The sequence below is a fragment of the Cervus elaphus genome, chromosome 11 (assembly GCF_910594005.1).
Source record: "Cervus elaphus chromosome 11, mCerEla1.1, whole genome shotgun sequence".
NCBI classification, from domain to species: Eukaryota; Metazoa; Chordata; class Mammalia; order Artiodactyla; family Cervidae; genus Cervus; species Cervus elaphus.
The window spans coordinates 55,067,356-55,092,088 of record NC_057825.1 but is presented as its reverse complement, the minus strand read 5'-3'; the positions used below and the strand labels follow the sequence as shown (position 1 = coordinate 55,092,088).

At 47.1% G+C, this 24,733-nt stretch overlaps 1 protein-coding gene and 1 non-coding gene across 3 annotated transcripts in view; both read right to left on the bottom strand.

Moving 5' to 3' along the window:
• TCF7L1 (transcription factor 7 like 1) overlaps positions 1–24,733 on the bottom strand; it is a 187,583-nt gene that overhangs the window by 34,193 nt on the left and 128,657 nt on the right. The gene's annotated exons all lie outside the window — the stretch shown is intronic.
• Positions 6,142–6,267, bottom strand: LOC122704142. Its single transcript, XR_006343764.1, has one exon. It is a non-coding gene; the product is annotated as a small nucleolar RNA SNORD22 (small nucleolar RNA).

Here is a 24,733-nt window from a genome sequence, read left to right as displayed (position 1 = left end):
TTCTTTCCTGGATGGCCTCAAACTATTCTCTTCCCCTCCCAATTCAGAGAATCTGGCCATTTTGCCTACCAGATTGTTTTCCCCCTTTTTTTGACCACACCTTGTAGCTTGTGTGATCTTAGTTCCCCAACCAGGGATCAAACCAGTGCCTCCTATATTGGAAGCACAGATTCTTAACCACTGGACCGCCAGGGAACTCCAAAGTGACAGATTTTATTTTCTTAGGCTGAAAAACCACTGCGGACGGTGACTGTAGCCACAAAATAAAAAGATGCTTGCTTCTTGGAAGAAAGGCTTTGACAACCCTAGACAGCGTATTAAAAAGCAGAGACATCACTTTGCCAACAAAGCTTCATATAGTCAAAGCTATATTTTTTCCAGTAGTCATGTACAGATATGAGAGTTGGACCATAAAGAAGGCTGAGCGCTAAAGAATTGATGCTTTCGAACTGTGGTTCTAGAGAAGACTTTTGAGAGTCCCTTGGACAGCAAGGAGATCAAACCAGTCAGTACTAAAGGAAATCAACCCTGAATATTCATTGGAAGGACTGATGCTGAAGCTCTAATACTCTGGCTACTTGATTCGAAGAGCTGACTTACTGGAAAAGACTCTGATGCTGGGAAAGATTGAGGGCAGGAGGATAAGGGGGTGACAGAGGATGAGATGGTTAGATAGTATCACTGACTCAATGGACATTGAGCAAACTCCAGGTGATAGTGGAGGACAGAGGAGTCTGGCGTGTTGCAGTCCATGGGGTTGCAAAGAGGCGGACAGGACCTAGCAACTGAACAACACCAGAGCTGAAGAAAGAGTTGTTTTAAAAAATATCTCCACCAGAGGCCAATTTCTAGTGGTGAAAGGACAGACCACAAAAGGTGAGAGAGCTGGGTTCCAGGCTCTCTCTAACCTCTCTGAACTAGGTCATCTCACCTTTTAAAATGAGACTGTTTCACTTCATCAGCCTGAAGCTTGGGACCTGAACCAGATGGCCTTCAATGGAAGAGAAATCAAATGCTTGTCTAAAGTGCAGGGGCTGCCCGGGAGTAGAGCCTGAGTTGAGGGGCTCAATGGATGCAGAACTTGGGGAATCTGACCCCTCACTTCCGAGCTGTGCTCCTGAGGACATTTCTTGACCTTGAATAACCTCTGCTTTCTCTCCAGTAAAATGGGAATAAAGGGGTTTTATTTACAGGACTGGTCATCCAGGAGAGGACCAAGGTCGGGCACATGACAAGCTCTCAGGAAATATGTGTTTAGTCACTAAAACGTAGTAATTTTTGTGCAATGAGCCTCTTACCTGCACTTTTCCCAGGGGCAGGGAAGAGCTAATTAATAGGGTTCAGCCCCTCACTCATCTCCGGGTGCTCTGCGGAGAGAGATCCTGTACAGGTAAACATTTAACAACTGGCTGTCTAAGTGAAAACAGAAAGATGAAGCCTGCTTTGCAGCACTTGCTGGCATTCATGGTAAAAATCTTCCCACTGTGGCTGACTGTGAGCTCCCACGGTGAGTCGCCGACCGCAGTGTGGAGAAGAGATGCTTATGACTGGCTGGGGCAACACCAGGGCCTGCGGGCAGGAGAAGCTGAGGGAGTCTCAGGTCTGCCCCAACTGGCTGGGGCTGCTGGCTGTGTCCACAGGTGGTGGGAAGGCTGCCAGGCGTGGTCCTCAGCTGAAGTGGTCTTGAGGGAGAGCAGGACACCCGACCAGGCACGTCTTCCTGACTGCAGTGTCCTCCTCCTGGAGGGAGCAGGGGAACTCTGTCCCCGGAGCTGTGGGTGCTCCCACTCTGTGGTAAAAGGGCCTCTGGGACGGAGACCTGGGCTTTCCAGAAAAGTCAGAGTCAAACTGCTTTTGGGTCCTCATTTCCAAGTCTGGAGTTACGCGCCTCCTGTGTCCTATGTACCCTCTTGCAGTGGCTTTGACCTTGGGCCTGCTGGGCCCAGGAGCTTCCCCAGTGGCTCAGCAGCAAAGAATCCACCTGCAACGCAGGAGCCACAGGAGATGTGGGTTCAACCCCTGGGTCGGGAAGATACCCTGGAGGAGGGCATGACTACCCACTCCAGTATTCTTGCCTGGAGAATCCCATGGACAGAGGAGCCTGGCAGGCTACGGTCCATGGGGTCGCAAAGAGCCTGACACAACTGAAGCAACTTAGCATGCATGCACGCTGCTGGGCCCAGGCAGTTTCTGTGCTCACTGCCTGACAACGGACATATCACAGAGAAAGAAGCTTCTTCACAGGGACTTGTGTTGAAGACCTGGCCATCTGTTCCCTGGGCGGACCCCTGCCTGACCCCTTCTCCTCTCCCTTCTAGCTCTGGTCTTGCTGTGGCCACGTCTGGTATATACTGACAGCACACCCCCGCCTCCAGGTACAATCATCTGCCACGGCCCTGCTATGGCCTCGGCCCTTGTACCACCATCATGCGCACCTGGGGCTGATCACACATCGGCACACGCAGAGCTGCCTCATTCTGGTAACGGCCCATGTTGTCCACAGCATGAAGGTAACACAACCTTCTAACCAGCTGTATAGTCACAGACATACAGGTGCTTCCCAGTCTTTTGCCACCATGAATAACCTCATCACATTCCTCATGTCTGAGTACAGTTGTAGTACCTATTTCCAGTTGCGAGGGAACTGCTAGGTCAAAGGTATGCACCTTTGGCTTTTTAAAAAAATATTTATTTTATTTGGCTACTCCGTATCTTAGTTGCAGCACATAGGATCTCTTAATTGTGGCATGTGGGATCTAGTTCCTGGACCAGGGATCAAAAGCCGGTCCCCTGAATTGGCAGCACAGAGTCTTAGCCACTGGACCAGCAGGGAAGTCCCTGGACTCCTGGCTTTTGGAGAGTATTACCAAAGACCTCCCTGTCTACACCCTTACCAGCAATGCACAAGGGAGCTCATCTCCCCAAGCCCCTGCCCACAGAGTGTTATTCAATGCAATGATCTTTGCCAGGTGGGCAGGTGAAAAACAGGAGCTCACCATAGTTTTACATTTGCATTTCTCTTATAAGTGAGGCTGGGAATTGTCATATGGACAGGTACTGATTTGAAAGACAGAAAAAACATGTGCAGCCAAAAAGGGCTTTACAGTGGGGGTGGGGCAGGGGCAGAGAAAGGCTGAGAGCGAGAAACGAGCAGGTGTAGAGGCAGGTGGGAGGAAGCCTAGGAGAGGGGTCTCCGGGGTTCCTCGTAATTCCAGAGAACTGTGCAGTCTTTGTCGTATTCAACTTTCACTAGGAAGGGAGGCAGGCAGGTCTGATGGGAGCTCAGGACGCGTGGTCTATGGGGTGTGGACATGTGCAAAGGCAGCAGGCAGCCCAGAAGCCACTCCACTTCCACTTCCCACCCATCTCGTTACTACCAGGCCCCTGATGACCTGAGAAAGAAAATAAAGGCAACTGGCTTTTTATCTGCCAAATCCTATGGACATCTCTGGGGAAACACATTTCCTGCCCGTAAGCCCTCCCCCATTGTGGCTCCTGTGGCTCTCAGCTCTGTGTGCCCCCTCGTTGTTCTACGCTTACTGACCTATGTAAGTGTCTTGGGCAAACTGTTCAGAGAGAAAGGCCAGCTGTGGGACCCAGAAGGAGAGTCACCAAAAAGTTCTCACTGGGTTTTGGCATTTCGGGCAATTTTACTTTCTTTGTTGTGCCTTTCTTACTCATTTGACATTTCCACACAGCCTGGCAGGTGTGGTCCATGGGGTCGCAAAGAGTCAGACATGACTGAGCAACTAAGCATAGTGCAGCACGCAGCATAAAGTATACTATTAAAATCGTAAGCAAAGCTATGAAAATAATAGCAGCTCTTGATTATTTTCACCCCCCAAACTGCACCTTCAGTTTCCCCAACTAGAAACCCCCAAATCCACCACCTTAATGCCTTCAGCCACCCCGCCATCTCCTGTTGACCACCAAGTTCCATGGATCCTGAGCATCTTTTTAGATTCTAGGGTTCAGGTCCTCCCTATTTCACAGCTAGGCCACTGCAGGATCTGCATCTGGTCTCCTGGCTCCTGTTCAGTGTTTGCTCGACTATCCAGGAGGCGAGCCTTCTCAGGTGGCCTAGTGGTAAAAAACCCGGCTGCCGATGCAGAAGACCCAGGTTCGATCCCTGGGTCAGGAAGATTCACTGGAGGAAGAAATGGCAACCCTCTCCAATATTCTTGCCAGGATAATTGCATGGACAGAGAAAGGGGTGAGGTGTGGGCTGCAGGTCATTTGGCCCCAGACTGACAAAAATGTCTGTTGTCCACATCAAAGAACAGGTTGTTGGATGGAGATTATGGGGTCCCAGTCCTCTTCCACAATGCCACCAATGCATCTGTCTCTCTATCCATCTCTTCCAGCTCACCCTTCATTGGCCCTCCGGAAATATCTTTCTAAAACATTTTCAGTGCCCATAAATGCGTGCTTAGTTGTGTCCGACTCTTTGTGAACCCATGGGCTGTAGCCCACCAGCTTCCTCTATCTATGGGATTTCCCAGGCAAGAATACTGGAATGGGTTGCCATTCCCTCACTTCTCCAGGGGATCTTTCTGACCCAGGGATAGAACCCAGGTCTCCTGCACTGCAGGCAGTTTCTTTACTGTCTGAGCCACCAGGGAAACCTTCTAAAACATAAAACTATGCTATTTAAAACTACCAGGTGTCTTCTCATTCTCACAGAACTGCCTACTTGTACTTATAAAACTGACCAAAAGGCAGCAAAAGCTCTGTGCAAAACACTCCATAAATGTTTAATGGGTACCTCCTCTATCAGGTGGTGGTTTATGTGCATGATATGTCACAGGGGAGATTTTTTTTAAAGGCGTATAAACAACTGGAATATAAGCAGCAGATGACAGGTTCAGAGAAGAGGATTGCAGTGGGCAGGATCCTCATGGAAACACTGAAGACTTCACACAGGAGACGGCATCTGAGCTGGGGCATGCAGGCAGAATACACTTCGGCAGTCACTTACTTGTGAAAGCACTTTAGTTAACTCATTTGATCTTGCTGACCCCTGGATAAGGATAAAGCAGATACTATCATTCTCATTTTAAAGATGGAGAGGGACATTCCTGGCGATCCAGTGGTTAAGACTCTGAGCTCTCAATGCAGAGGGTGAGGGTTCAATCCCTCGTTGGGGAACTAAGATCTTGCATGCTATGTGGTACTGCCAAATTTTTTTTTTCTGCCACTTTATTTTTTAATTGAAGGATAATTACTTTCTAGAATTTTTCTGTTTTCTGTCAAACATCAAAAAGAATCAGCCATAGGTACACCCATGTCCTCCCCTCCCTGCAGAGCCTCCCTCCCCATCCCACCCCTCTAGATTTTCACAGAGCTCCTGTTTGAGTTCCCTGAGTCGTATAGCAAATTCCCGTTGGCTAGCTCTTTTACATATGGTATTGTAAACTTCCACGTTACTCTCTCCATACCTCTCACCCTTTCCCTCCTCCCCCCCGCTGTGTCCATAGGTCTGTTCTTTCCATTGCTGCCCTAAAAATAAATTCATCAGTGCCATCTTCCTAGATGCTGTATATATGTGTCAGCATACGGTATTTATATTTCTCCTTCTGACTTACTTCACTCTGTATAATAGGTTCTAGACTCAAATGTATTCCTTTTTTATGGCTGAGCAGTATTCCATTTTATATATGTACCACTGCTTCTTTATCCATTCATCTGTCGATGGACATCTAGGTTGCTTCCATGTTCTAGCTATTGTAAATAGTGCTGCAATGAACAATGGGATACATGTGTCTTTTTCAATTTTGGTTTCCTCAGGGTAGATGCCTAGGAGTGGGATTGCTGGGTCATATGGTGGTTTTATTCCTAGTTTGTTTTTTGTTGTTGTTTTTTTTTTAAAGGAATCTCCATACCATCTTCCATAAAGACTGTGCCAACTTACATTCCCACCAGCAATGCAAGAGGGTCCCTTTTCTCCACACCCTCTCCAGTATTTATTATTTGTAGACTTTTTGATGGCGGTCATTCTGACTGGTATGAGCTTGTATCTCACTGTAGTTTTTTTTTTTTTTTCCTGGGTGGGGGGTGGGGGGCAGAAAAAAAAAAATCTGCTTTTCAGATAAATAAACCAGTCATTGATTCCCCTCTTTTTCTTGTTTAGAAATTCTCATGATCCCTCAGACAGTTCCCTCTGGAACGAGCTTTCCTCTTCTCCCCCAGCCAGCCCCAGTGGGTTCACCTTTACAGGCTCTGGGACTAGGACAGGAAGTAAGACTTGTGAATATTTCTTCACTGGGACTCACTGTAGTTTTAATATGCATTTCTCTAATGATGATCGATGTTGAGCATGTTTTCATGTGTTTGTTAGTCATCTGGATGTTTTCTTTGGAGAAATGTCTGTTTAGGTCTTTTTCCCACTTAATGATTGGGTTGTTTGTTTTTCTGGTATTGAGTTGTACAAGCTGCTTGTATATTTTGAAAATTAATTCTTTGTCAGTTGTTTCATTTGCTATTATTTTCTCCCATTCTGTGGGTTGTCTTTTCATTTTTTTCTTTGTAGTTTCCTTTGCTCAGCAAAAGCTTTTTTTTTTTTTCCTGCAAAAGCTTTTAAGTTTAATTAGGTCCCACTTGTTTATTTTGCCTAAAAAAATTAAAAAAAAAAAAAAAAAAAAAAAAAAGAACCTTCCTTCCTAGGACTTCCCTGGTAATCCAGTGGTTAAGACTTAGCCTTCCATGGACTCTGTGTCAACCTAGAGGGGTGGGATGGGGAAGGAGGTTCAAGAGGGAGGGGATGTATGTATACCCATGGCTGATTCATTGTTGAGGTTTGACAAAAAACAACAAAATTCTGTAAAGCAATTATCCTTCAATTAAAAAATAAATTAAAAAACAAACAAACAAAAACCTACGCTTCCAGTGCAGGGGGTGCGAGTTTGATCTCTGATCTGGCAGTTAAGACCCCACATGTCTTCTGGCCAAAACATCTAAAGGTAAGACAGAAGTAACACTGTAATAAATTCAATAAAGACTTTAAAAATGGTCCACATTAAAAAAAAATATTAAAAAAATAAAGATGAGGACACTGAGCCTGCTGAACGCTCTTGGATTTACTCAAGGTCATAAACTAGTTGATGGTCCAGCTGGCATGGGAAATATGGGGCTTTGGACTTTTATGATATGACTCCGAGAGTACAGGGAATGCTCTCTGTCCTCTAGAGGCTTCCACTTCATCTTGGAATCTAGGGATTCCCAAGTGGCTCAATGGTAAAGAATCCACCTACCAATGCAGGAGACACAGGTTCCATCCCTGGGTTGGGAAGATTCCCTGGAGAAGGAAATAGCATTGTACTCCATTATTCTTGCCTGGGAAATCCCATGGATGGAGGAGCCTGGTGGGCTACAGTCCACAGGGTCTCAAAGAGTCTACACAACTTAGCGACTAAACAACAACAATCTTGGGATAGCAAATATGGACATGGGTACTGCCACACACCCCTCGTGGACCCACTGCAGACACTGTTAATAGATCATATCACTCTTCCCAAATAATGTTGGGTAAGACCCTCAGAATCTTCAACCCCGTACACCAGGCAGCCCCTAACTATGGTTAAAATCGATCTGTGAGGTACAGTCTCCTTATTCTGATCTAAGCCTGAAGGTAGATATGGACATTCTGGCTGGCAAGAGGGAGAGGTGGGATCAGGCCTCATGAACATTGCCCTCCTGGCCAGCACAATGAGAAACCAAGTTCCTAGACAGAGGGGAAGGAGCCACAGACAATATGACTGGACAGCAAGACCAGTAATGACTGCAAAGCCCATTGACCAAAAGCAGGCCTGGGAATTCTGAAGTTTATGGATTTTCCCTGTGGGAGGAGAAGCTGGAAGGCATCCCAGGTATTGAGGAGACAGGAAGCAGGATCTGCGGATAATCAATGGGGAACAGGAAGTGCTTATCTGGGGCCAATAAAGCACACAACACAAAGGAACAGCCAGGCGGGTCCGAGCTGCCTCCCAGAGCCCGAGCTCCAAGGGCCTCTCTCCAGAAGTCCTCTCCCTGGCTCCCGCAAGCCCAGCAGCTGGCCAAAATCAACAACTCCTGGGCACCAGGAACTGGGAAACGTCTGCGGAGGTCCCTAAATAGGTAGGCAGCTCTGGGAGAGACCTCAGACCCCACAAGCAAGAGAGGATGCTGAGAATAATAAGGCCACACCAGCCACCTCTACCCAGTGACTCCTGATAAAGGACCCAGGAGGCCGGCTCATGCATCTGACTCTGCTGTGTGTTCTCGAGTGGGTTAGTCACGTAGAGGGAACCAAAAATGATTTCATATTCATATGGAAGCAAAGGTGGAGGAAATTAGAACAGGATAGTGGGAGGGCTAAGAAAGTAATGTTTCTGGTGGGTATACTGTATTTTGATACTTTATATACATTATCACAGGGCTTCCCAGGTGGCTCGGTGGTAAAAAATTCACCAGCCAGTGCAGGAGAGATGCATTTGATCCCTGGATTCGGAAGATTCCCTGGAGGAAGAAATGGCAACCCACTCCAGTATTCTTGCCTGGAGAATCCACGGACAGACCAGCCTGCTGGGTCACAGTCCACGGGGCTGCACAGAGTCGGACTCGACTGAGCAACTAAGCAGGCACACGGTATCGCGATACCCACTCATGCCTCCTCCTCCTCACTTCATGAAAGACTATAGCACCTCATTCCCAATTCCCATCTCAATTCTATTAAAAAACGTCGCTAATTTTTTAAATTATTATTTTTTAAAACCTAGACAGTTTTAAAAAGCAAAGACATAACTTTGCCAACAAAGGTCTGTATAGTCAAAGCTATGGTAGTCATGTATGGATGTGAGAGTTGGACCATAAAGAAGGCTGAGCACTGAAGAATTAACGCTTTCAAACTGTGGTGTTGGAGAAGACTCTTGAGAGTCCCTTGAAAGGAAGATCAAACCAGTCAATCCTAAAGGAAATCAACCCTGAATATTCATTGGAAGGACTGTTGCTGAAGCTGAAACTCCCAATACTTTGGCCACCTTATGTGAAGAGCCAATTCATTGGAAAAGACCCTGATGCTCGGAAAGATTGAGGGCAGGAGGAGAAGGGGGAAACAGAGGATGAGATGGTTGGATGGCATCACTGACTCAATGGACATGAGTTTGAGGAAATCAGGGAGATAGTGATGGACAGAGAAGCCTGGTGTGCTGCAGTTCATGGGGTCGCAAAGAGTAAGACACGACTGAGCGACTGAACAACAACATTTTTTTTCCTATTTTTTGGCTCCATGCAGCATGTGGGATGTTAGTTCCTAAACCAGGGGTCTAGCACCCAACAGTGGAATCACAGTGTCTTAATCACTGGACCACCAGGGAAGTTCCAACCTCTCCTATTTTTATTATTAAAATGAATAGTTTAATAGACATTAAGATATTAGAATACATATATGTGTGTGTGTGTGTGTGTGTGTGTGTGTGTGTGTGTGTATTTGTTGGGTTGGCCAAAAAGTTCGTTTGGGTTTTTTTTGTTAAGATGTTATGGAAAAACCTGAATGGAACTTTTGGCCAGCCCAATATACAGATGTGGAAAACTGGTTTCTTGGACATGGTTGCTTTCAACAAAGTTCCATTTTAAAAAGTACAGATAAAGTGAGTCAGTTCAAAGAAAAATATTAAGTAAATGCCATAGGTGCTATGTGGTAATGATTATGCACATAAGGGACATTTGAGGAACACAGGGACATTCATGTGTTTATGGGCATCCAGAGGGTATACCAAGTTTCAAGCAGCCACCTTAGGAACTGGGAGAGGTCTGCACACAAACCCTGGAGTCAACATGGCCCAAGATACACCACTATTTTATTCCCAAATGCTTCTCACCCAGGCCCACCATCCTCTTGTGCTCTCCCGGGCCAAACCTCAGAAATCTTTCCCTCCACCCTTTTCCTCACTGTTTGCTGGCTAAGCCCTGTCCATGGGCCACCTCAGTATTTTTCCCATCTCTATCATCCCAGGCCTTGCAATGGCTTCCAAGCCCCTCTTGCAAGTCATGTGCATACCTTGTCACCCTCACTGACTTCCCTGCTCATAGCAAGGCTCCTGGATGCTCCCTCATCTCCCCTGAAGCTTCTAGGGCTCAGAAACTAAAACTTGTTTGTGCCCTGGGTGGCCACAGTCCTTGGCACAGCACGTCATTTGAGAGGTGCTTGATGGTTATTGCAGGGTGTTTCAGAGTTAACAGAATCAGACACATAAGTGCTTCTACCCTCTAAGTGTTGCTCCCCAAGTTCTAGGTGCAAACTGAAGACCCTACTCTTGCTGGCCTAGGACAAGAGCAAGGATAACCACAGCCTTTTGGGAAGACAGTGGATAGAGCCAGCGGGTCCATCTGCTGGCAGTGGGTGGTCCTGGGCTCAATCATGTCTGACTCTTTGTGACCCCATGGACTGTAGCCCACCAGGCTCCTCTGTCCATGGAATTTCCCAGACAAGAATATTGGAGCGGGTTGCCATTTCCTTCTCCAGGGGATCTTCCCAACTGAGGGGTCGAAGCTGAGTCTCCTGCCTCTCCTGCATTGGCAGGTGTATTCTTTACTACTGAGCCTCCTGGGTCTACCAGTTGATAAAGACTCCATTTTCTTAATACAATAAGAGTGATCAAATAAAAAAAACTCACTGATATCACATCTGCTTCCAAATATTTTAACACTTCCCTCTAGAGTTTATACACTGATCACCAAAAATAACCTGGTATATAGCTTAGTTCTTCTGTAGGGGAGGATGATGCAGGGTTTTCCTGCCCAGCGTTGCAGTGCAGTGCAGCATTTCTGGAATTCATATTCTCTCTGATACTACCATTCACATAAGCGGGCAAGTAGGTGCAAAAGCCTATGGGCAGCAGACTCCACGGAAGAGCAAAGAGTTGTCTTTAGACATAATATTACCTTGTACCAGGCACTGTAACAAGCTTTCTTCCACGTGTTATTTCATTTAACCCTTATAGCCTTATAAGTTGGTACTATTATTATCCCCACAGAACAAAGACTTTAAGTAACTTGCCTAAGTCCTAATTCTCAAAGGCCATATTCTTAACCCTTTCATTAAACTAATGTTGGAAGAGAAATAAAACACACTGCTTTAACATACTATCCTGGCATTTCTCAGATAAGTGCCCTGTAAGAGCTGGGATTAGAACCCCGGCATCCTGACCCCTAGATGCAGACGAGCTGATATGGATCAGGTTATTTTTTTTTTCAACCAACATATAACCCAATAGAGGAAAATGTAAAAATAATCAGAAGGGGATGAAGTATTATGCAGAAAAAATAAATATTATGAATGCCAATCAGCAGAAGTGATATAACACATAACAAAGGAATAATTGTATTATTCAAGATTGTGTTTTGGCCAATCCAGACATTCCTCGTGTGGCGGTAGCTCCCCACTGCCCCCTGGCGGTTCCCAGGCACTCCCTGGGAGCAGGCCAGGACAAGGAGGAGCCTGAAAAAAAGGCTCTGATGAGGACCTATGTTGTAAGCACTGAAAACTGCATCAGGAAAAAGCCTCGGAAATCCCAAAGGCAGTAAAGCTCCTTTGGGCTATGTACTTACCCAAACTAACCCAAAGTTAAAAGGAAATCTCTGGGTTCCACTTCCATTTGTATGCAGAATTTGAGATGAAGAAGTTATGAACTCAGTAATGAGTTAAATACTCTCTGTGAAATTGGCTAAGGCTCTTTCTCTCTTTAATTACCATGGGCACCTTTTCATACCCTGTTGATGGGAGAGTAAATTAGTAAAGCTTTCTTGTGCAATTTGGAGGTATGTACCCAGCTTTCCAAAGGCTTACCACCCTTTAGAAATGACTCCTAAGGAAATAATTAAGGATGTGAGCAAATATAGTTCAAGAATGTGCACCGAAGAGTTATTTATAATAGCTGAAAGATATTCAGTACTTTACGCTACAAATATGATATCCAAGCTTATGAAGTAGGTGAATATTTACAGACGTGGACAAGCGTATGTGCTGTTAAAATGAAAAAGCAGGCTCCAAAAAAAAAAAAAAAAGAAAGAAAGAAAAAGCAGGCTCCAAAACAGGTACAGCATCCTAGTTTTGAACAAAGTACATATGTGCTGAAGAGAGGTCTGGAAGGTTATCTATACAACAGGAGGTGAGCTGAGCTGAGCTCTGGATGACGAGATTATAGGTGTCGTAAGTTTATTCTTTTGGTTACACATACATTGCTTTTAAAATGTAAAAACAACTAGAGGCAAAGGGAATTGCTTTTTAATTAGAAATTTTAAATACAAATAAAATTGATGCCCCCCCCCCCCCCCCAAAAATCAGTAAAGTCTACATTCAAATCTCCAGTCTCTCATTTCCGAATTCCTAAAGGCTGTTTTTCCTTCAGCCGGATCCTGTCCCTGACAACTCTCCCCCACCATCCCCACTGGGGTATAAAAGCGGTGATCTCAGCCCCTTGAGAATCTCCACTTGTCTCTGAGCAAGATGTGCCGGGCCAGTGGTGACCGCCAGCTGCACACTCCGTCCCACTCCACAGGCCCTGCCCCTTGACACGTCCTCCAGCTGTTTTCCTTCCCCGACTGAACAGATGGGTGCCCCAGAGGGGTCAAGTTTAGGTTCTATTTCACCAGAGGGGCAGGGCTTTGGAGACACCCAAGTCTACTGGAAATCAGACCTCCTGGGACCTGCCTGGGGGAACTTGAAAACACTGATTTCTGTTCCCCTATCCCATCTATTCTAGGGTAGAGCTTCAGCACCCCCTTCCCTTTTTTTTAAGCTGCCCAGGTGCTGCTACACTTGATCTTAGCCAAAAGGCTGAGAAGCGATTCCAGGTGCTGCTAAAGTGAGCTCAAAGTAATCCTCAGATGCTAACGACCCCTTCCCCCTAAGAACTTCCTGCAGTTTCTACTCACTGAGCTTCTTGTTAAAAGATGACTTTCCTGGTGGTCCAGTGGCCAAGACTCCATACTCCCAATGCAGTGAGCCTGGGGTTTGATCCTTGGTCAGGGAACTAGATCCCACATGCTGCAGCTAAAGCGTCCTCATGCTGCAACTAAGACTGAACACAGCTAAAGAAATAAATAAGTAAATGAATCCTTATTTATTAAAAAAAAAAAAAAAAAGATGACCCCTGAGGATCTGATCCTGTTCGTTTGACACTCTTCTTACCCCCAGAGCCAGCATTCACCCACTCACCTTTTAAACACTTCTTTCATGCTTCTTACAAGATGATGCTGTGAAAGTACTGCATTCAATATGTCAGCAAATTTGGAAAACTGAGCAGTGGCCACAGGACTGGAAAAGGTCAGTTTTCATTCCAGTCCCAAAGAAAGGCAATGCTAAAGAATGCTCAAACTACTGCACAATTGCACTCATCTCACATGCTAGTAAAGTAATGCTCAAAATCCTCCAAGCCAGGCTTCAGCAATACATGAACCATGAACTTCCAGATGTTCAAGCTGGTTTTAGAAAAGGCAGAGGAACCAGAGATCAAATTGCCAATATCTGCTGGATCATTGAAAAAGCAAGAGAGTTCCAGAAAAACATCTATTTCTGCTTTCCTGACTATGTCAAAGCCCAACTGTGTGGATCACAATAAACTCGGAAAATTCTGAAGGAGAAAGGAATACCAGACCACCTGACCTGCCTCTTAAGAAACCTGTATGCAGGTCAGGAAGCAACAGTTAGAACTGGACATGGAACAACAGACTGGTTCCAAACAGGAAAAGGAGTATGTCAAGGCTGTATATTGTCACCTTGCTTATTTAACTTATATGCAGAGTACATAATGAGAAATGCTGGGCTGGAGGAAGCACAAGCTGGAATCAAGATTGCCGGGAGAAATATCAATAACCTCAGATATGCAGATGACACCACCCTTATGGCAGAAAGTGAAGAAGAACTAAAGAGCCTCTTGATGAAAGTGAAAGAGGAGAGTGAAAAAGTTGGCTTAAAGCTCAACATTCAGAAAACTAAGATCATGGCATCCGGTTCCATCAATTCATGGCAAATAGATGTGGAAACAGTGGCTGACTTTATTTTTCTGGGCTCCAAAATCACTGTAGATGGTCATTGAAGCCATGAAATTAAAAGACGCTTACTCCTTGGAAGGAAAGTTATGGCCAACCTAGACAGCATATTAAAAAGCAGAGACATTACTTTGCCAACAAAGGTCTGCCTAGTCAAGGCTATGGTTTTTCTAGTAGTCATGTATGGATGTGAGAGTTGGACTATAAAGAAAGCTGAGCACCGAAGATTTGATGCTTTTGAACTGTGGTGTTGGAAAAGACTCTCGAGAGTCCCTTGGACTGCAAGGAGATCCAACTAGTCCATCCTAGGGGAGATCAGTCCTGGGTGTTCATTGGAAGGACTGATGTTGAAGCTTAAACTCCAATACTTTGGCCACCTGATGTGAAAAACTGACTCATTGAAAAAGACCCTGATGCTGGGAAAGATCGAAGACAGGAGGAGAAGGGGATGACAGAGGATGACATGGTTGGTTGGCATCATCGACTCGATGGATATGAGACTGAGCAGGCTCTGGGAGTTGGTGATGGACAGGGAGGCCTGGTGTGCTGCGGTCCATGGGGTCACAAAGAGTCAAACATGTCTGAGAGGCTGAACTGAACAGAACTGTAGGCCAGGTACCATGTCTGGACTCTGCCTACATCCTTACCCAGAACATATCTTTACTACAGAGAAACCATTATATGGATAAAGCTTAAAGAGGAAGTTTCTGGAAAATATGGAGACTCCTTAACCTGAAAGCATCCACTACAGAGTCTAACAAATTAACCATCAGGAGTTTAGACAGGAGACACCCACACTGTGATTCCGGCTGATGTCACTGGGCAAATTCACTGTCACAGCCAGCATCCTTTAACATTCTTCCTGGCCTCAGCACTAGATGTGCCTTAGTGCTCTGATGGGAGAGCGGCTGCAGCACTTTCCCCGACCACTCCAACCAAATCGAGAACTTGGTCTTTATGGAATTTCAAGCATCTGGGCTAGGCGAGTTGGGTTGGGGCAGGGGGATACATTTCAGCACACAGAAGCCCTAAAAACATATCTCGAATCACACGTCATTTCCCAAGTGACCCGGTAGCACACCAGCTCTAGGCGTAGCCTGTGCGTGAGGCTGCTTACAGCTGTTTAGGGAGTGGGGCTGGGAGGCGATCAGGCTTCGTTCAGGGTCTGCATCTGATGACCCCAAGATTCCACATTTCTGCCACTTCCTTCCTGAGGCCCTGGTTCCCCTCCACGGACTCTGAAAGGCCATCACTCAACTGAGTGACAGCGCCATCTCCTTGTCCCAGGATCTGTGATGCACACAGAGCCAGACTGGCTAAATTCAGCTCTTCTGAACGATTTTGGCAAGTTGCTGGCCAAATTTTCTATTTGATCCACCTTTATTTTCTGTGTTACATTCCTAAATGCCCCACACTACTTATCAGTTCCTTGAGGTCTGGGTACTTAAACACCAGCTGAATGAAATTCCAAGAAATGGCTTAAATGGGTCATTAACTTCTTCTCCATTTCCATTTTTCTCCCCAAAGCAGCAAAATCAGTGCAGTTGGCCAGCGTCCCACAGTTGGGTAAGTCCCTGTGGGGCTACCATTCCTCCCTTATTGTCTTTTTTGGGGAACTTCTCTGGTGGTGCAGCGGTTGAGAATCTGCCTGCCAATGCAGAGGACACAGGTTCGACCCCTGGTCGTGGAACTAAGACCCCACATGCCTCAGGGCAACTAAGTCGGTGCCCTGCAACTACGAGCCACAGCTCTAGAGCCTGCGAGCCTCAAATACTGAAGCTGATGTGTCCTAGAGCCCACGCACAGCAACTAGAGAGTAGCCCCTGCTGCACCAGGCTCATCAGAGGCTCCAGGGACAGGGAGATCATCTCCCGAGAGAAAGCCCTGAGCTCACAGCATAGCTTTGAAAAAGCCGGCTTCAACTCACCCTGATCGCTCAGGCTGGCTTTGGTCACAACTAAACCATCTCGCCCTTTCCTTATAAATTCTGGCAAGACATTTGGGTGCTGGTGGAATCATATATGGCTCCGGCTTTTCAATATCCTCTCCACACTGTCAGGTGGATGGCCGTGGGCCCAACCTCAAATGCTTCATAATCTCAAACCCACTGAAAATGCCCCTTCCTTAAATGCCTGCATAGAGTGGCCACATGGAGAAGGGAATGGCAACCCACTCCAGTATTCTTGCCTGGAGAATTCCATGGACGGAGGAGCCTGGAGGGCTACAGTCTATGGGGTTTCAAAGAGTTTGCACACGACTGAGCTCCTAACACACACAAATACAGGGTGGCCACAGGAGTGGAAATCCAGAGGACTGGGCTTTGTGAAACATCTCAGTAGAAATCAAACCGCCTTCATATATAGGCATTATAGTTAATATCATGGTTAGGTATTATAGTTAACTTTTATGGTGGGTTTGAGGGGACAAAATAATTCTACTGATATTATTATAATTATTTAATTATTTATTTATTTTGTATGTTCTGGGTGTTTGTTGCTGTGAGGGCTTTTCTCTAGTTGCAGAGTGGGGGCTACTCTCTAGTTGCATTGCATGGACTTCTCTTGTTGTGGAACATAGGCTCTAGGGTTCTCGGGCTTCAGTAGTTGTGACTCCTGGGCTCTAGAGAAGAGGTCAATAGTTGTGGCCCATAGGCTTGGTTGCTTTGCAGAATGTGGGAATCTTCCCGGATCAGGGATCAAACCCAAGTCCCCTGCACTGGCAGGCGAATTCTTTACCACTGAGCCACCAGGCTCTTCTGTCCATGGGGATTTTCCAGGCAAGAATACTAGAGTGGGTTGCCATGCCCTCCTTCAGGGGATCTTCCTAAGCCAGGGATTGAACCCAGGCCTCCCACATTGCAGGTGGATTCTTTACCACTGAGCTATCAGGGAAGCCCATACTGATATTATTATCAGTACATATTATAGCTTTGGCTTTGGAATACACTCCCTCACATAAATACACACACACCAGCAGTAATTCCATAGGTAGTTAAGAACTCTAACGATGCTCTTGAGTATACATTCAAGTACTATACAGTAACTATAAACCACAAAGGTACTAATTAGAAATGGGAGAAAGGTTACGGGCAAGAAGGAGCTCAGAAGATGTGAACAGGGCCTGTCACGAGAAGACAGGATACCTGAGAGTGAGCAAATGCTTAGCGATTATAATGAAATCTCCAAATCCCAACAGAGCTACTTCTACATCCTGGAGTTGAGGACCGCTCTTTTGGGGTTTCACTACTTGGATGTACCTGTATCTGTGGTACAGGTCACAGCATGATATTCAACACATCTTTACCAAACAACGGCTGAAACATCTTTCAAACAGGTGCTGACAATGGCCACGCCCATCACACCATCTTTACATGATGAATCAGAAGCATGGACCTCTTTTCTTCAGTTTAAATTCCAGCCTCCCTACCTGTAAAACAAGGGTGGCAACACTGCCTACTGCACACGGTTATACTGAGGATTAAATGAGGAAAGGCACGTCAAGTGCTGGCTCCTTGTAAATGTTCGACAGCCATTAAACCAGCATCATCTTCTTTTTTATTAGTTAAAATTTTTTTTAATTTTTTCACCACCCGGAGAGGCATGTGCAACCCTAGTTCTCCAATCGGGGATTGAACCCTTCTTAACCATTGGACCTCCAGGGAACCACCAGGGAAGTCCCAGTATCATTTCTTCTTGTTGATGTTACTATAGCACTGTGGACAGAGCAGGGTTTGCCTTAATATATAATGGCTGAATCTGCAAGGCTTGTCCCAGGGGATTTTTTTTTCCCTGCCTTTTTGACCACATAGCATGAGGGATCTTAGTTCCCTGACCAGGGATTGAACCTGGGCCCTTGGCAGTGAGAGCTTGGAGTCCTAACCACTCACTGGCTGCTGCTGCTGCTAAGTCACTTCAGTCGTGTCCGACTGTGTGACCCCAGAGACGGCAGCCCACCAGGCTCCTCCGTCCCTGGGATTCTCCAGGCGAGAACACTGGAGTGGGTTGCCATTTCCTTCTCCAATGCATGAAAGTGAAAAGTGAAAGTGAAGTCGCTCAGTCGTGTCCAACTTTTAGCGACCCCATGGACTGCAGCCTACCAGGCTCCACCATTCTTGGGATTTTCCAGGCAAGAGTACTGCAGTGGGTTGCCATTGCATTCTCCGCCTAACCACTGTACAGCCAAGGAATTTCTGTGGACGACTTAGTTCCAGGTGCTTCAATGTATAGTCCAGGAAATGGAGAAACCAGATAATCCTGCAGTTTGGGGCAGGCACTGGGGGTCTGCTGGGGGTGCACTGTCCCTTCCTGAGGCCCCTCCCTCACACGTCTGGTGACCCAGTCTGTGCCCAGGAACACCCAGCCTCCTTTCTCTTCCCGGCATTTTACGCCTCTCCACCAGCATTTATTGTCCATTGTTCAGAAAAAAATGAATCAAGCCAGGACTTGAGGCTTGAGTTCAACTTAAAAAAATTGTGCGGTTCTAAAGATCTCCATCCAAGTTTTTCCCAAAAGATTATTCTCTAACAGGAAAAAAAAAAGAGAACAAAATGGATACATCTCAAAAATTTTCAGTCTGTATGATCCCACAGCTCTCTTTAACCCCCTTGAGACACAATTTTCAATAGTAAACTGGGCTGAAGTTGGAAGGCAAGGCCTAGAGAAGCCGTTTAATTCCTACCACTAAAGACTAACTTGGGCTCTTTCACAATTCTCCCTCAGGCTGGCCCTCCACTTTATAGGGCCAAACCACTGACAGAATAAATGAATGCAAAAAATTTGCCTCCCAGCAGCGAACGCTAAGATTTTTGACAGATACAAATTCCCAAGCAAACCCACCCCAAAGATAATAAAAACGAGGGTTGGGTTTGATTGGGCTTGTTAGAGGCTGGGTGCCTGATTTTCTTTAGGGTCTGAATATGTTGACAGGGGGCGGGGGGAGCTTACTGACACAGCAGTTTGAGAAAAATCAACACAGGCCCACAGAACACTAATTAGTCTGCAGGCAGCTCACCTCTCATTCCACAAATACTTGCAGTGCACCTACCGTGCTCACGCACTGCGTGTGGGGACATGGGGGCAGAAAGACAACGAGGCTTGGGATGGAGTCAGCCCAATAGAGAAGACAGGACTTGTGCCCCGAGTGCTAAATGTGACAGGGTAATGCGGGCAAAGAGGTGGGACTTGACCTAGACTTTGAACATGGAGAGCACACATTGCCACTTGGACAATTTACACAGAGCAGGACTCTATTCTAGACCTAGAGTCTTTAAAAATATGCAAACCTTCTGAATGGGAAGGATCTTGGACAAATGTCTTTTTCAAGACAGCTATGGAGGGGGTCTCAGAGGTCACTAGCTGTGACCGCAGAAGAGGGGGCACACAGGCAGGCCCAGCTCTAAGATCTTGGGGCTCATTACTAGAAAGCCCATGCAAAGGAAAACCCATGTGTAACATTTAAAACTGAAAATTCAGGCTAACAAACTGTTAAATATATTTCATCCTTCTGCCTTGACAAACATGCCTTCCTAATGTTATGAAAAGTATGGTGTTAGTCACTCAGTCATGTCCACCTCTTTGCGACCCCATGGGTTGTAGCCCGTCAGGCTCCTCTGTCCTTGAGATTTCTCAGGCAAGAATTCTGGAGCAGGGTGCCATTTCCTTCTCCAAATGTTATAAAAGGATGGGCTAAAATTTAGACCTCCTAGACTTCTGAGTTCTGGACCAGAATGTGGTGGAGGGGGGCCTAACCCAAGACCCCTCTTCTTTCTTCCATTTCCCAGTTCCAACCTGTAACATGAGACCTCAGTACCACACATGGCAACACCTCCAGACATCTCAGCCTCAGGCAAGTCAGGAAAACCCTGACCCCCTCAACCCAGGGGTGTACACACCATGTTCAGGGCACACGCAGGAGGAGGGACCTAAGCAAGAGACCGGAATTGGTCCTGGACTTGGAACTCCCCTGGCTCCTCGGGAGCCATGGCAGGGGTCCCTTCTGGCCAGCCTAACAGTGACAATGGGTACATGGAAGAATTCAGTTTGCTGGATGATGAGACATAGTGTCCTGTGGTTATGACAATGCTAGAGGTTAACCTTCATCCCTAGATAATGATTACAATATCGTGTGTGCGTGCCAAATCCCTTCAGTCATATCCAACTCTTTGCGACCCCATAGACTGTAGCCCGCCAGGCTCCTCTGTCCATAGGATTCTCCACACAAGAATACTGGAGCGTGTTGCCATGCCCTTCTCCTGATGATCTTCCCGACCCAGAGATCGAACCTATCCCAGGCAGGCAAGGCCTTGCAGGTCAGGAAGGAAGATTTTTCTCTTTTTTTTCAAAATTGATTTTTTAAAACTTTTAAAACTAAGGTATACATTTTATGGCTTCTCCAATGGCTCAGCAGGAAAGAAGCCACCTGCAATGCAGGAGACCCAGGAGATGCTGGTTCGAGCCCCTGGAGAGAAGGAAATGGCAACCCACTCCAGTATTCTTCCCTGGGAAATCCCATGGACAGAGGAGCTTGGAGGGCTTCAGTCTGGGTGGGGTTGCAAAGAGTCGGACAGGACTGAGCACGCATGTACACGCACACATACATCTTATATGGGGGATGTGCCCAAAACCTGTGTGTAGCTCAATGAATTTTTAATAGGTATAATATTATGTAACCACCACCCAGACCGAGATAATGTTTTAAAAATTGCTTGTAAATTGCAGAAGTAACACATGAACGAATTCTCCTTGTAAAGCATTCACACAGGACATGTAAGCTGACCCCCTTTGACCCCCCTCTCCCAGCATCCCCCTCCACACACAAGGCCCCACTGTTATAATTCAGTGTGTCCGGAAGCGGGGGGCTCCCCCCTCAGCCTTCCCAGGCCTTCAGGCTGCAAAGCAGCCTGACCAAACAGGTTTGGGGTCTTTCTGCTAGAACATTCTCTCCTGCGCACCCCACCCCCCATCCAATTCCTGCAAGGGACAGAGAGCCTGTGATTCCTCCATGGAGGACTCCCTGAGGAGTAGGGGGCTGAGAGGGCTGCGGGGACCTCTCCCCATCCTCAGGTCTTAAAGCAGCCTCACCCGGACCCCTCTGAAGCTTGGCTGCTGCAAACAAAGAGAGGCCCCTGGGTGCCCCTGGGTCTACACAAGGTGGAGGGAACGACTGCGCGCGGGAGAGGGGGGCGCCAGCCCTGAGGTGGGGGCACGCCTAAGCCAGAAACCGCCCGAACTGGTTACATTCCAGCCAGATTAGCACAAGGCCCAGGCCTGCTCCTGAGCCCACCCCTCCCTTCTCCCCGGACCGTGAATAGGAGATTTAACTATTTCCCTCCCACTTGCTGTCCAGCTTCACAAGCTGACAACGTTCCCTGCTGTTTGCACATTAACCTTCCATTTGCCAGGCAGCTTCTCAGGGACTGTGGATTAACACCCTCCACTAACCCAGACAATGGGCTCCAGGGAGGGAGGCAAGGGGCTCAGGCAAGGGCCCAGACAAAGGCTTGGGCCCCAGGCCCAGTCAATCACTGCCCAGTAACCACTGCCCACATAGGGTGGGGCTCCCAGACAGGCCCCACTCAGAGCTTGTGCCTCAGAAGCTGGAGCAAAGGCCTAAGAAGCTGGAGAAGACTCTTGAGAGTCCCTTCGACTGCAAGGAGATCAAACCAGTCAATCCTCAAGGAAATCAACCTTGACTATTCACTGGAACGATTGATGCTGAAGCTGAAGTTGAAGCTCTGATACTTTGGCCACCTGATGCTAACAGCAGACTCACTGGAAAAGACCCGGATCCTGGGAAAGATTGAGGGCAAAAGAAGAAGGGGATGACAGAGGATGAGATGGCTGGAGAGCATCACAGACTCAATGGACATGAGTTTGAGCAAACTCCGGGAGATGCTGAATGACAGGGAAGCCCATGGGGTCTCAAAGAGTCAGGCACAACTTAACGAGTAAACAACAAAGAAGCTGGGAAGTACCCTCATCCAATCCTATCAGGATGCGCTGGCCTTGTGATGACTGAGTTGAAGTCTGAAAGGAACCCCCTGCTTCTAGGAGAGGCCTGCAGCGACCAGGGATAGGGAGCCCTCTGGCAGGCCTGGCTCTCCAGCTCACGAGGTTTAGCTTTTCTCCTGGCAAAATTGGTTTCTCAGGAGATGCAGCAGCAGGAAGCAGACGACTTTGGCCCCTGCCCTAAGGCTCCCAAGGAAGGTTGCCTGTCCTCTCCTTAAGCCCTGACAGAGGCGACTAGTAGACACTGTCACGTCAAAGCCATCTTCCGATGGTCACGTGCAGACGCACCTGCATGAACACGGAAGAGAAGCAGAAGGGGAGGGAAGGGGTAGGGGAGAGAACAAGAGTATTAGGTGTGGAAAAGCGAAAACGTTATTCGCTCAGTCATGTCAGACTCTTTGCGGCCCCATGGACTGCAGCCCACAAGGCTCCCCTGTCCATGGATTTCTTCAGGCAGGAATACTGGAGTGAGTAGCCATTCCCTTCTCCAGGGGATCTTCCCAACCTAGAGAACGAACTTGGGTCTCCCTCTTTGCAGGCAGATTCTTAACCATCTGAGCCACCAGGGAATCCCCATTAGCTGTGGAAATGGTTCTTAAATTTGTTGCTCCTCAGCTCAGGCTACAAGATAAAGGCCTGGCCTCAGGATGCAAAAATTCTACTCCAGGTGATTCTAACGTGACTGTGTCCTGAAAAGCCGCGCTTCTGTTCATATGTGTCATCCTGGGATCTCATTAAATGCAGATTCTGGGTCAGTAGGTCGGGGGTGGGGCCTGAGACACTCCATTTCTAAGGAGCTCCTCGGAAATGCTTGTCCAAGGCACTAACACTGCCATATCCACCAGGAAGTTGATTCTTCTCCAAACCCTGAGCAGTTAGTTGCCTGGCTTTAGTTTAAGTGGGATCTTAGCTCCCCGACCAGGAATCAAACCCGTGGACCCTGCAATGGAAGTATGGAGTCCTCACCACTGGACCGTCAGGGAAGTCCCCAGTTTGAGCCATCCCAGTCCTTCCTTACATGGAGATGATACTGTGACAATCCAGTCCCTCTTCTCTTGACTTGGAAGTTTCTGGGCTTCTTGAGAAAACCGTTTGGCTTCCATTCCTATTTTCCCTGCAGGCCCTTGGCTCCTAGTCCTGGCCAGCAAGACCATTTTTCTGACCTTCATTCTGTTCATAGTACTAATACCAGACAGAGGGTGGGTGGGGGCGGGGTACAGATTGGTGAGACTTTTGGGGACTGGAGTGGGAACAGAGACCCCATCGGAAACAGAAACCAGAGTTCCAGCCCTGGGGCAGATCACACACAAGAAATTTAAGGACAATTAAAAAGCAACAGACACAATTAACAGGGTTTACACAGGCAAAAACTCATTAGTGTGGGTCAAGGTGTTGCAGTTTACCTTCACTGGGCAAACCCTTTCTTTACAGATAGTATAAATTAACTGCAAACAAGCCTGCAATGGGGGATATTTAAAAGGCTGTGAAACAACTTTTGTGCTCCCCAGATGCAGGCAGAAGAACCGCTGACCTGCAACAGACACACACAGATCCTTGCTTGGGGGAGCCTTTGCCAGCCTGGCTCAAATTCCTAGTGAAGTTCAGATGCAATAAACCTGTGCTCCATTGGAGAGGTTTTCTAATCACCGTGCTCAGTCACTCAGTTGTGTCTGACTCTTTGCAACCCCACGAACTGTAGCCCACCAGGCTCCTCTGTCCATGGGATTTTCCAGGCAAGAATACTGGAGTGGGTTGCTATTCCATTCTTCGGGGAATCTACCCGACCCAGAGATTGAACCCATGTCTCCTCTCACCACTGAGCCATCTTGGAAGAACTTTATAATTCAGGAAGACTCCCTAATTCACACCGACCTCCACCCTGAGACCGAACCAACTATGTTTCCAGGCAGTGCCACCCTGGCCCCTGGGTACTGCTAATCCCTTAGCAGTACCTTAGTCACCTCATGGCCATTGCTGCAGAGGAGATTTGAGCAGGGCTTATGATTTGCAGTGGCAGCAAGTCTACAAATGATTATCCCAAACAAGATGATGTTAAAAGCAACCTCAAATAAAGCGCTCATCCGGCCGCCCTTGTGCTCCACACCACTTTCTGCCCTTCCACCTGCTCCAACCCACGAGCCCTCTTCCAGGCTCCCAACAGCAAGAGGCTGTTCTAAAGGTTAAAATGTCCCAAAGACCCCAGGGCTCCTGCAGACACCCCCTGCCCCCTTAAAGGTCATAGACCACAGTATGGTCTGACTGCGATAAAAATGCATCCTGCTTGCATCCCTTATGAACTGTATTGTTGTTGTTATTTTAGTTGCTAAGTCGTGTCCGACTCTTTGTGACCCCATGGAATGTAGCCCACCAGGATCTTCTATCCATGGGATTTCCCAGGCAAGAATACTGTAGTGGGTTACTATTTCCTTCTCCAGGGGATCTTCCTGACCCAGGGATCGAACCCACATCTTCTGCACTCGCAGGCAGATTCTTTACTGTTGAGCCACCAGGGAAGCCATCAGCCTTGGTCTAAAATTACCCTTTCTGAGCTTTGGTTCCCACTTGTTAAAAAGATATCACTATAACTCAGTTCATGAGGTTGTGTTGAGGTTTTTTCGTTTTTTATTTATTTTTAATCGATGGATAATTGCTTTACACTATTGCACTGATTTCTACCAAACATCAACATGAATCAGTCATAG